We start from the raw sequence: 14,467 nt of genomic DNA, 5'->3' as shown, positions 1-14,467 counted from the left end.
ACTTAGCATATATTATTTTATTTTGGTCGCATTACTGGAGTTATACATATATAGCTTATCATTTTAATTCTGTCCTATAATCTTATGTTTGTTTAGGCTTCTTGCTATAGTGAAAACAATTTAATACTCTGTCCTAATTTTCCTTTTTCATAGTTTTTCTTGGGAAAAGATTCCTCTAAACAGTCTTGGATTCTCATATTTAAAAACTGTTTTTCTATTACTTTTATACTTGGAAAATAGTTTGGTGGTACACAACATCCTCAGGTTAAAGTTCTTGAGAATTTAGAAGACAAGGCCCTACTTAGCTTCTCATGTACAATGATCTGTGATGAAGTCTGAATCCGGCCTTATACTTCTTTTTGCTCCTTTTGAATAACTTGGTCATTTGATCTGGTTATTCAAAATGTTATTTTTTCCCTAATCTTGGAATTCAGTAACTTTCTATGACTATACATGAGGGGAGGCAATTTTAAATGAGACAAATGTTTCTAATATGTTGTTTTTCCACTTGTATTTCTTTGAAAATGTTCTCTGGATTTGTATTTTATTTACTCTTTTGAGAGGGAAGTGATGGAGTCCAAAAGCTTGTATGCTAGATTCCCTGTGCCTGTCTCCATTATCTCCCATTTCTTCCTGATTAGCTTGATATTATTTTGCTCGCTATTCTAATTTGGGATCTGTGCGTCTCTGTTTCTCTGTTAGTGTCTGTTCTAATACTTCCAGCTCTTTGTCTTTCAGGTATTGTCTCTTTCAGTATTTACGTGGTTTGCTCAAATGTCAGGCCTCACAACCTCCTGCCTGAGATCTTGAATAACTAGTTCCCCTCTTTGGGGGGTGGGGGGTGGGGGAGTTTATAAAGTAATACTTCATTTTTGTTTTATCAAAAAAAAATGGTCATGATTCTATGTGCCCTATCACAACACATTTTGGTGTGGGTCTTAATTAGTTATTTATTTGGTTTATAACTTTTATATGACTATTTCCAATGTCCTTACAGCTTTAGAAAGATTTTGAGAGAATAGGAAACATTCACCGCATACTACAGTCTTTAAATTAGAACATTCATTTTTTAAAACTGAAGGTTTAACACATTATTTTAAGTTTCTATATGCTAACAAATGACTATAAAGTTCTGAAAGGAACTCTAAGAACAGATGCAGATTTTCTTGCAGTTCACAGAGCTTGACACATTTTGCTATCATTTAAAGCATTTTGATTTTCTCTTTAATTGGTAAGTTTTGAAAAAGTACCTTTATAAAATTCAAATGCATATTTTGAGTTATTTTTATTGTGGTCTCCCACTTAAATTGCATTGAGGTTAAAAAAGGCTGTCTGTATGTGCTTCTTTATTTGAAATGTGTTATGACTTAATTTTGTGACTGAATATATAGTCAGGATTTTGTAAATGTTTAAAGCTTGTATATAAACTTCATTTGCCATAGAGTCTTCTCTCATCACCCCTAAACATAGATGTACACATATATCGATAAATGTTTTTAATTTTTTAATTATTTTTGCTATATTTCTTTCAAAATGCTACATTAAGGTTTAATTGAAGGGCAATATATATTAGCACTACTCTCTTTTGTCAATTTTTTTGTCTTTGTGATATCACATCTCATATTTTTGTTGCCATATTGTTATTTTTTTAAATTCTTTTTTTTTTTTTTTTTTAGAGACAGAGTCTCATTTTGTCACCCTTGGTAGAGTGCTGTGGCGTCACAGTTCACAGCAACCTCCAGCTCTTGGGCCTAGCAGATTCTCTTGCCTTAGCCTCCACAGTAGCTGGGAATATAGGTGCCAGCCACAATGTCCAGCTATTTTTTGTTGCAGTTTGGCAGGGGCCGGGTTTGAACCAGTGACCCTTGGTATATGGGGCCAGCACCCTACTCACTGACCCACAGGCGCCGTCCCTTTAAATTCTTTTTACATGGCTTAAAATGTACTACAATTACTGCATAAATTGCTTAACCAACTTTCTTAGGTTTATTTTCTTTTCATCAGCTTTTTCATATCACTTTTACCTTTCCTTGCCTTTACAGACCTTATTCACATCTCTACTTTATTTTTAGAATGGGTTTCTTGCACTTTTTAGACAAACCTTTTCTTGTACTTTAATGCAGCTTGTTTATTCAGTGAATTTCCTATTCTGTGTTCTTGTTGCTGTTTATAATTTCAACTTTTTAAATGCAAAATGCATTTCTGTAGTCATTAAACTGATTTACCACTTTATATTGAATTTAGTGTCATATATTGTTTTGAGCTACTCACTTTACCTTTCTGTCTTCATTTTTGTAGTTTATAAATAAATTCTACACAAAATATTTCATTAATGTTTTGTATGTTACATACTTCCTTTGCTCTTTTTATAGCTTAAAATATGCATCTTGATTAATGCATTTGGCTGAGTATAGAATTTGTGTGATAATTACTTTCCTTTAACACTTTTTCATCTGGAATTACTTATTCTGCTAAATATTCTTTGATTATTCTGTAATTATTCTAGTTTTATTCCTTTGATTATCATTTTTATTTCTTTCAGGTAGTTTTAATATTTTCTCTTTAACATTGATACTCTGCAATTTCACTTCCCTTTAAATGTGGTTTATTTTTATATATCTTTTTTGACACTTGATACAAAAATCATCCATCCATGCACTCATTTTTCATCAGTTGAGATACATTCTTAGTTATCGTATCTTTGAATCTTTAATTTGCGATTACCTCTATTCTCTCTTGCTGAAACTCTTCTCAGACATGGATGGGAAATTTGTTAATCATTCTCCCTTGACTTTTAAAATCTTTCACATAGCTTATTGATTTTTATATGTAACGCTATCTCGGTCAATTCCTTTTTAGTTGCATGAAGTTAGTATATCTCTAAAACATCAAGTTTTATAATAGTAGACTGTCACCCACTAATGATAATTTGATTTAATGATTTTTGGGCCTTAGGCGTGTGAAAGCAGTATGCATTTGGTAGAAACTTAATTTACATTTCCATACAACCATTCTATTTTCACTTTTATTTCAGTATTCAATAAATTACATGAGATATTCAACAATTCATGATAAAATAGGCCATGTGTTAGATGGTTTTGCTCAATTGTAGGCTAATGTAAGTGTTCTGAAAAAGTGTAAGGTAGGCTAGGCTAAGCTATGATGTTCAATAGTTTAGGTGTATTAAATGCGTTTTTGACTCATGATATTTTTACCTTATAAGGGGCTTTAAAACATATCCACAGGTTTGTTTGTATGCTTTCTTTTATTCCCAGAGACAGGGTCTCACTAGATCACTCAGGCTGCAATGCAGTGTCCAATCATATTTCATTGTCATCTCAAGTTCCCGTGCTTATGCAATTCCCCTGCCTCAGCCTCCCAAGTAGTTGGGACTACATCACACACCATCCATCACACTCAGTTACATGTCTACAAGTTTAATGACATTCCTCTCACAAAAACTGCCATCCAGATATGTCAAACATATAGCAAATACCATATGGAGGAAATGATACATCATGACTTCTGAAACTAAGTCCTAAAAGGAGATAAAGCTCTGCCTGCACCCCCTTCACTCTTTCTCGAATTCTCTCTCAACTCCTCCATCCATAAATTTTAGGCTCTTAAGTGCCATGTGCAATGAAGTCTGGCTATTATAAAACCATCCTTGTGGGAAAGCCATACGTAGACACCATGCAAAGATAATACTGATGGTCAGTGAGATCCCCAGCAGCCCACTTGCTGCAGTCCCCAGCTAAATTTCAAATCTTTACAGCTTGAGCACCAGCCAAGGGAATTAACGAGGCTTCCGATAATAGAAGCTCCTAGATTTTGAAATATCTTAGCTGATGCCAAATGGAACAGACAAGTCTCCCCTGCTAAGCCCTATCCAAATTTCCAGCATAAAAAATTCTGTAACATAATATGCAAAATAAGTAATACAATAAAGGTATTTTTTGTTTGTTTTTCACCAATCTGTGGAGTAATATTTTATGAAGCCATTGTAATTGGGTTGTAATTTTGTATCAAGGATTGCAGGCTGCTACAATAAAATTCTAAAAATGTGACAGTGGCCTTGAGATTAGACAGCAGGTAGAAATTTGAGGGGTTTTAAAACAACTTTTATTGAAAGTCTGATCTTCCTGAGAGGGACTATCAGTGAAGGCTTAATGTAATATGAAGAAAATAACTTTACAAGACTAGAGCAAAGGTATTGCTATGATGTAGTGGTGGACTATTTAACAACACCTGCATCTGCACTACTCTGGAATCAGATAACTGAATGATGTGGTTAAGGAAATTTCTAGGTGGAATGTTTAAAGAAACTGCCTCGTAACTAGAAAGCTATAGTAAAACTGATAGGAGATATTCTACAGGAAGAATTGCCAAATACAAAGAAACCAGTACTTCCTTGTAACTTCCCACTTCTCCCAAGTTTTTAATATTAAGAAAGGATTTTATGGGTGGCGCCTGTGGCTCAGTTGATAAGGTGCCGGCCCCATATGCAGAGGGTGGCGGGTTCAAGCCCAGCCCCGGCTGAAACCAAAAAAAGCCGGGCGTTCTGGCGGGCGCCTGTAGTCCCAGCTACTCGGGAGGCTGAGGCAAGAGAATCGCTTAAGCCCAGGAGTTGGAGGTTGCTGTGAGCTGTGTGAGGCCACGGCACTCTACCGAGGGCCATAAAGTGAGACTCTGTCTCTACAAAAAAAAAAAAAAGAAAGGATTTTATAGTAAATACTAAATCCAGATAGAATTGCAGATCCTTTGTTAAAATCTGTGGAAGATACAAAATGATGCTTTGGGAAACTGTGCCATCAAGCCAAAGAATTTTGAAGGCTAATGGGTATCTCACAGATGCTATTAAACAATAGAGCTCAAGAGGCTCCGAGTATTGTTTCTGAGCAGTCTTACAGGAAACCCAAAGTCAAGAACGGTTTACCTCAAATCAACAGGCCTTAGGGGGAAGTGATGGTAAGAAAGGGAGAGAGGACTTTGAGTCTCCAAACACCTGTGAGCATGTAGCCAGCTGAGAAAACAACTTAGCTGCAAATACAGGGTAAAATGTTTGTAAAAGTACAAATAATTTGAGAGGTAGTACCTCTAAACTAGAGAAGAGGAACCAAGAATTTTGGAAAATCATTCTCAAGCGTTCAGAATTAGCAATAATCAAGAAGCTACCTTTTAGTTACCTAATATAGCATTTTCCATGTCCTCCTCCTTACAAAAGTAATCAAAACAGCACACTTTCAGGCAATGATCCGATTTTCATTTTGAGCCTACTCTTTTTGAAAGTGAGACTGGCTGGCAATCCACATGGGCAGTTTAAAGCTTTTCACTGAATAAGAGAATATAAAAATGACCAAAGTACCAAAGCAGTATTGATACACTGATTTGACAGTCCAGTTCTAATCGTAGACCACGATCTATTATAGCCCAATATACACATTTGCCTGATTTTCTCCAGAATTTTGAACAGTCATAGACAGAGTGGCAGATGGACTGATCCAGGGCTAGAAGTTTGCAGGTGGGTAAAAAGTACAAGAAAATGCAGCAAGAAGTTCAGTATTCACATGGGGTTGTTGAGCTTTATATGAAGCAACATTGCACAGGAATAGGAATAAAACTAAGAAAGTATTGATTAGGACAAAGGGAACCAGGGACCAGGAATCCACCTGTGTGGACAACCTAACTAACTGCTTCAGACCAAATGGGTGATGGATGGAAGTAGGAAGATGGGTTCAGAAAATGGAATATTTGAATTTAAAATATCTTATCTAGGCATTTTGGGATTATTTAAGGACTCAAAATATAGTCCTGTGAGTAAGGAGAATGGAAGTAATGTTCACCAGAATTGAATAATTCAATTTAAAGCATAAGTGTGGGGATTCTCGTAGACACCAAGTCCCCCGAATGATGGCAGTGCTAAAAGATACATAGCTTTGTAAAATACGTTCGTAATAGGGGAGGCTGAGATGTTGATGGTTTGACAAGATTAGTGACTTGAGAACAGAGGCATTAATATTGTTATCTCACAAAAATAGATTCTTAAAAGAGTATATAAGTATTGTACACAAAGTAAATAAAATATTTATATTTATTAAATGCTGAACATATTGCCAGAATTATATCAAAAAAATGTTAACAGTACTTAATATCTTTGTGTTTTCTTTTTTTGGGGGGTGGTCAGAGTCTCACTATGTTGCTCTCAGTATAGTGCATGATGTCATAGCTCACAGGAATCTCAGACTCTTGGGCTTAAGCACTTCTCTCGCCAAGTAGCTGGGACAACAGGTGCCTACCACAACACCTAGCTATTTTGTTGTTGTCATTTTGTTTTTAGCAGGCCCAGGCCGGGTTCGAACTAGCCAGCCCTGGTGTATGTGGCTGGTGCCCTAAACCCAGGCTGGGCCTATGTTTTCTATTTTATACATTTTTATTTCATTGTTGTGTATAACTTTTTATGGTAAAAGAGTAAGAAATAAACACATCTAAAGAATATGTATTTTGAAAGTGTTAATGGAATCTACATATATATTTATTTAATTGTCTTCTTATTATGGTCAAATATACCATGTTTCTTATAAAAAGAAATTTATGAATAAGGAATCTTGTGATATTATACAAGAACTACTAAATATGTAGTCAAGAACATTACATAATTGACGTTATATTTCATTTGTAAATCCTTTTGCCTTTAGAAAATGCTTCCCTTTCTCACTCTCTGTCACTTATTGGATAGTCCTGAAGATTGTTTCTCAACACTTACATTGTTTCAAGTATTATTAATGATTTACTATGAGCTAATTATTATAAATAGTACTTAAAATAAAAGGCAAAAAATGAAATGTAATACCTGAGTACAAAGCTGTTAACATTGAGATGACATTATATAACTATAACGTCCCAGAGAATGACGTCGCGGCCAATGCAGAGAAATATCATGTACAATTTTTGGAGCATCCGTTGATGAAATTCTAGCATAATCATCCTTGCTTGAAAATAATTTTACTAGAATGTTCAATAATTTCTTTATGCTTATGTCATACCAATAGGGATGAAAGTAGCATACCTTTAAAGAGCGACATCTGGTGGTCTCAAGTGAGTGTTGCAATGCTATTTCAGTTAAATTTTAATATAAATGAGATGCAAAGATCCATGATAAAACATGACACAAATATTTAAAGCTATTTCTTTTAAAAAATGCTAACATGTTACATGAATGTACTTTTACCTCTAATGATTATGATATTAACTCAACTATTAAAAAGCAAAAACCAAGCCAAAAAAACCCTCTTAATCAAGTATTAATTTTTGTCATACTGTAGGAATAGAAAATTCCCACATTACCATAATTTTATGTTTGCTGCTTATATTATTTATTCCAAAAGAGAGAATTTTTTTTAGAAAGAAAAAATGACTATTTATCTGGCAAAGCCCTGTCATAGCCCTGACTTTGTAAGAGATAAGACATAAATAATAAGAAAAGCAAGGTTTCTTTCTTCCTGTTAAGTTCCTAAGACTAAGTTTTCATTAAGGCATTTTTTAACTATTTTTCTTTTCTTGCATCTGTTCAATCAAATAACTGAATTATGGTGTTCTCTGATTAACTGTAACTTCTCTCATCTCATTCCTACTATTTCAACTCTCCACTTTAAGGGCATAAAGTATCTTCAGTTTCTCTGAAGTCTTTCTCACAACTTGAACAGTGCCAAGTGTTAAGAATAAAGTTATGTGTTCAATAAATTCCTTCCTGAAATAAGTCATTCTAAATCTTCCTTTTTCACCATTGTGATCATTTCCGTCTCCGCGCCAGAGTGTCCTCTAGGGCAGCACCTGTGGCTCAAAGGAGTAGGGCGCTGGCCCCATATGCCGGAGGTTCAAACCCAGCCCTGGCAAAAAAACAAAAAAAAAGAATGGTCTCTTAGGAATCTGTGGCATTTTTCTTTTTAGGCTCAAGGGAGTAGAGAAAAAGAATTATATCCCAGCAATCAGAGAGAGAGTAAGTAACTGTGAGATGTTCTGAAAAATCAACATTTTTGTTGCCCCATGGAGAGGAGAGATGTGAAATTTGGAATTGTGTTTAGAAATAAGATCCAGAACCTTGACTAAGATGTCAAGGTTAGAAATATTTATTTATTTATTTGTATGTTTAATATTTTGAAAAATAATACAAGTTAAAGAAATGAGAATGTATATTATTCATATTTGTTAATATGAATGCATTATAAATACAATCTGTAAATTACTTGACAGGATTATTAATATGCTGTTGTTTTCTCTCAGTTTTTTACATTGTAATCTTCACAATATGATAACCAAAAGCAATAATGATTGAGACCATTAATATGGTATTTACATTTTGCTAAATTTCCAATCTTCTCCCGTAAACACCTAACTTTTGAAAGGATTGACTAAACACATTGAGTCCATTTTCTTCTAGCTTGCTATATGACTCTCTCTATTAATATTTAAAAATGCATCCTTAAGCTAAAAAGAAATCTTTAAATTACCAAAGCATCTCTTGCAAAATATTTATACTATTACATATTTTAAATAGACATTACTTAATACTTCTTTTTGTGGAATTGCTCCTGTAAAAATTTTCTTTTTGGACTGTTCTGGAAGCCCTATTTCTTTTTCTTCTTTAATAGTCCAAAACAAAACAAAACAATAACAACAACAAAAAAAAAACCCAGAAGAGTTCCTCATGGGTCTGTCATTAGTATTAATTGGAAAATATTGATGAGGACATGTCTTATATTGAAATAGGAGATTACAGCAACGTAATTTCAAATAAAGTTTTGAATTCAGCAGACTCAGGGTACAATGTAACATTGAATTTTTTGAGTGCTTGCAAGAGCATAACCGTAGAAGTGGAATGGACTGAGAAGAATTTGTTCCAAAGAATCAGAAGGTCCAAAGGCTACTCATCCTAATGGTATTCCAAAAGAAAGAAAAATAGAAGAAAGGGGATAATAAAATGCAGAAAGAGTTTGGCAGACTAGTTCCATCTTGAGGAATAATCTAGGGATGAAATTAAGAAGGTATTTTAGTAGCAGACAGAATGAAATTATGACAGGAAACGGGGTAATATGAACCTGCCTATTGAAGACCTCCTAGGTAGGCACCAGCCTAAAAGTCAAACAGATAATAATAGATCATGTATCTGCTTACATTGGCCACTACCTCCATCTCTCTGAATAGTTGCTGATAAACAACCTTGAACTGAGAATTTGCAGATACATGCACTAAAGTTTGGAGCAATTCATTGTAAACATCTACAATTTAAATAGCTCTTTGTACCTTAGCAAGTGATTGGATTGGAAGTGATTGGAAGAGATAAAGAACCAAAAGTTTCCCCAGACCTCTTACTACTTTTCTCAAACTTCTCATCTTTAAGGTTTAATTTATCCAATACTTTAACCTGAAATTTATTGTAAATGTTTTCAAAATACCTGTTTGTATCCCTGAGATCTCTCTTCACTTGTAGCTCGAATTTTAACAGCCTTCTTATCTTTAAACTGTATGTTCCATTGAATCATAAAAATTATGTACTAATCAAAAAGTGCCACATTTCCACAGAACCCATTTCCTCCCATCCTCACCTCCCTGTATCTATTTAAAATTCCAACTTGATTTCTAGTTGTTGAGATCAACTTTGGTCAACTCAGCCTCTTCATTTTTTACTTTCTACTGAGAGGCCCTAAATGGAGCTGCTTTTCACTAATCCTACTGGAATACTTCCTTCTATTTTTATAGCTACTATTCTCATAAAGGATATCATTTTCTTTTCAATGACTATTTTAACAGCCTTCACACTGGCCTTCCTGCCTTTCTTCTTTTTCATTGAAGTCCACAACTAACTTTCTTAAAGAATAGGTTCAATTGTATCACTCCCATGCTCAATTAACTTCTGTGAATGATTTTGTATGCCTAATTAAATATACGTTTATTAACCTGGCACTTAAGACTCTCCATAAGTCCCCAATCAACTTTTTCTAGTATTGCTACCCTGTTACTGTTCTCCAAGTGAACCATATGATTGAATCAAAATTAACTTTCACTGTTTATCAGAAAAGCTCATGACATGTTGCTTCCAGGCTTTTGATCATAAGCTTTTGGTCTTTTTTCTCCACAGTAGATATAATCATGACAAATATTATTATAACAGTAATAATAGCTAACTTTGATTGAACATGTGCTGTACACCAGGGACCCTACTACATACTTGATAAGTTTTTTTTTATTTAAATTTAACAGCATTGCTGTGTTAACATGCTAATAATTCCATAACATACACTGCATATGAAAACATACAAAGGTTACATGCTCAAGTCCATTACAACCATGTTGAAATTAATAACTGAACTTAGGAATACCAAGTTTGGAACAACTAATGCACAATCTTAATACAAATGAAAAAAGGCTAGAATTCTACTTGTCTTAAATGTCAAGAGTCACTCCTCGTTGACTTGTCCTTTCTTTTCAACTGTGAATTGTCCATGTTTTGAATCATTGAACACTACAGTTTAATATAATATTTTATTGTTCTCATTCAAATATACACTTTGCATTATAAAAATGTTTGTTTGTTTAATCGCCAAGATAAATACAAGCAGCCTGAGTAAACAGACTCTTTCTGACCCACATCTATATACTCTAAAAGCACAGCACTAACAGCACAAAAAAATAAGGAAAAACTTGGGTGCTCAATAATTATTGAATTGAATTTTCAAATGATTTTTCAGTGGCAGAACTGTACTAAGAAGTTCAAAATATGTTCTGAATAATTTTATAATTCAGATGTATTTATAATAAATATTTTGTGGTTTACCAGGATTGTACCATCAGTAGTGAAGCAGTATGATTTCATAAGTCTCCGAGTACTTGGAGGGGTGCTCACGCCTAATAGGAATTTGTTCCAATTCTTTTCCATTTGAAGACCTGATATTTCTGGTCTTCAAATGAATGCTTCATGAAAGAACCCTAGGAAAGCACTCAATAACACAAGAAGCCATAATTTTGAATTGAAAGAGAGATTCAAAACAGCAGAGGCAAGAGTTATTTAATGCTGGCTACAGTTATTCAGATACACTAATGTAAAAATAGTTAAGAGACAGGTTCTAAAATATTTTATGCTGTGGTGCCCAATATTCTATAATATCTAATAACTATTACTAAAATTTTGGATGAAAGACCAAAACAGAGATAAAACAGGTATGATGAACTGGAAATACATGTATAATGCTAGGGTTGACCTGACTGCTAAAAGCTAAGAATAAGTAACAAAAGCCATTCCTAGCAATGTCATTTACTATTCCAGGGCATTTCAAAATATATTATAGAAACAATACCTAAGCTAGGCAGCTGGAATCTTGAAATGGAAACTTAACACCAGAACATTCCTAGGACATCATGAAATTTCCCACAAGAAATTGTGGATAAAGTCACACAGTTTATTTTTTCAAAGGAGTCCTTCAAAGCAGTAGGTATTTCCGTGAGTACCTTCATAATGGAATAAATTCCTAAACAGAAACTCGCATAAACCCCTCCTTGAAGTTTCTTCTTTAACCTAAATCTAAATCAATAAATTAATGGGTATAGAAAATCTACATCATAAAAACTGATAGCTTTGAAAGTAATGCAATAATGTTAAAGCTCAGAAAAAGATGTTTGAAAACTGAGCTAAAAGGGCAAGGTCTATAAATTTAGATATAGATAATTTCAATAATTTAGATATGGTTAGTCTTCACCTACACTCGTGTTGAAATTAAGTTCCCAATGGGACAGTTTTGGGAGGTCAGGCCTGATGAGAGGTGTTGAGTCATGAGAGCAATCCCTCCTGAATGGCTACATGCCTTTCCTGTGGTGGTAATAAGGTATTCACCCAGTAGGAGCAGACTAATTCTCATGGAAATGGGTGAGTTCCCTTCAGAGTGGATTATACAACCAGGACACGCCTGGCATTTCTTCCCTTGATGTGTGTCTGCTTCCCGTTGACCTTTGCCATGTATCCACCTGGCATGTAGGCCTAACTAAAAGCCCAGCAGACGCCAGTGCCAGGCTTCATAGTTCATTATGAGAGGGACTGTGAGCCTCTTTTCTTTATAAATAACCCAATCTCAGGTGCTCTGTTATGGCAGCACAATATGGAGTAAGACAATATTCCCAACTTTTAAAGAAATAGTGAAAGAAACAATCGGCATTTTTACAAGGCTGAATCATTTTATCAAATAAATTTCTTCCCACTTATTCATTCCTCCTTATACAGTTGTCAGTAAATTTTTAATGTTTTCTTCACATAAGACATCCATTTTATGTTAAATTTATCCTTAGATATTTTATATTCCTCCAAGGTTTGAAAGTGAAAATTTTATTCATTTTCTTTTATAACTGATAATGGCAAAAATGAAGGAAACTATATTACTTTTGTATTTTTACTTTCAACCAATATTATGATAATTATCTAATTTCTTATATGTCAGAGTATTTAGTGGGTTTTTCTAGAAACAAGGTTATTTGAAAATAACAATGTGTTCTTCAAGTATTATTTAATTTGTTAATTTAATATTCATGTTTGATACAAAATTACATTGCATATAATGTAATTACATATATGTATAATGTTTTATAGTATGATATAAAGCAATTGCCATTATTTTTCTGGTATTAACGCAGGTATATCTAAAGCCTGTTCAAAATTTCTTTATTTAAAATAATTTATAAATGTGAAATTACACTTTAAATTTTGTACATTTTAAAAATGATGAATTGTATTAATTTGCTAGATATATTTAAGGAAATTTTCCTTCTGTTTTGTGCTTATGCTGACACACAATGAAAATAGTACAAGATTATTTTAACTTGGAAATTTTACTGTTCTGCCATTTATTTGTATAAAAATAGTTATTTTCCTCTTTCCTTAATCTTTCTTTTAAGTTGCAATATTATAGATTTTATCTATTTAATATACATATACTGTTTTTCTGATTTTTTTTCTCATTAGCTGGTATGAATGATTCGAACTTCTTTTAGTCTCCTAAAACTCCCATGTTTGGGTTCTGCTTGCTACCACTAACTCTCCACTAGTCTTCAGTTAAACAGTCTCCTTAAAGCTTAAGCTGCAAGTCTTGTTGATGTAAATTTATATTACTACTTGAGCAGTGAATCAGTTTAATTGGGGAGGGTGCCAGAGCTGTTGGCAGTTCAAGGAAATTCATCTCTGTATTTTTTTCTTTTGCGTTTGCTGAAGCAACTGCTTTTTTGTATAAGCTTCCTCTTGGGTTACCCATTCTACCAGGTCACTGCTGAATTCCTTTTTCTCTGCTACTCGCGCCTTCCCCTCTCAGAGTGACCTCATATCCTCGGTCAATCTGCTTATTCTCTCCACTGTTCAGTCCCTAAGACCCACAAGTCACTTCATCACTATAGTTGATTACATTGTAAAGGAAAGAATGCTGCCTGCTGCTTCTCTGATGTTTTTCTCCTACCTTTGTCTATAAATCTGGATGGGTTATAGAATTTCTGCCATGCGCTCACTCCTATTGTCTAAGGATGCTGGTGTTTTTTAGAAATGAATGCTGTGTGGATGCCCTTAGCGGTATCTGTAACCTGACTAATGTTTACCATAACTGTTCTTTTTTTTGAATTTTCTCAGAACTGGATGGCTACTTCTTCAAGCTCTTATGGGGTATATTGTTATCATTATGTCACATAAATGGGAATCTTTCATTTCAGGCTATGGAGCTCATGTGATGGTAATACACAGGCATGCATCATGCACATCACTAAATCACAAAACCCATTATGCATTTTGTTGTTTTTGTTCCTATTGCTGTTATTAAAATAGTGCAGGAAACTGTAGACACTTACACAAAGTAAAAGAGAGAAAAAGAAAAATAAATTTCTTCCTAAGACCTTTATTCCTATTATCCCCAAAATATGCACATTTGAGTATAAGACATAAAACATTACAGATTATTTGTAATACGAAAGAAACTTATATACCGAAATATGTTCACTTCTTTCATTACTGAGACATCATCATGATATCTCAATTTCAAATATAAAAATCTACTTCTTAAACCAGCGTCAGACATTTTCTGTCAGTGATATTTTCATGAAATATCTATGTTATTCTTTTTAAAGAACTGCAGAGTGTTTCATTATCTCACGGTATTACTGAAATTAAAATTATGTATGTCTATTTATATCATTGCTATATGTTAATTTTGGTTTTGCTATTGAAAACAATGCTAAACATTAAGGTCCATGGATCCTTTATTTTTGTACATCCATATGAGGGTTATTGAAAGATAAGTTGATAGGAGTTAGATATTTATGAATTCTACTGCTTTGTGTATATTAGTTTTGTAACCTGAGACTTTTCTGAATTTATTTATCAGTTCCAAGATTCCTTTAGTGGAATCTTTGATTTTCTTCTAGACATAAGATTGTATTGTCAGAAAAA

Source organism: Nycticebus coucang, chromosome 4 (genome assembly GCF_027406575.1).
Source record: "Nycticebus coucang isolate mNycCou1 chromosome 4, mNycCou1.pri, whole genome shotgun sequence".
NCBI lineage: Eukaryota > Metazoa > Chordata > Mammalia > Primates > Lorisidae > Nycticebus > Nycticebus coucang.
The sequence above is the reverse complement of the archived record's forward strand: the minus strand, read 5'-3'. Positions refer to the sequence as shown.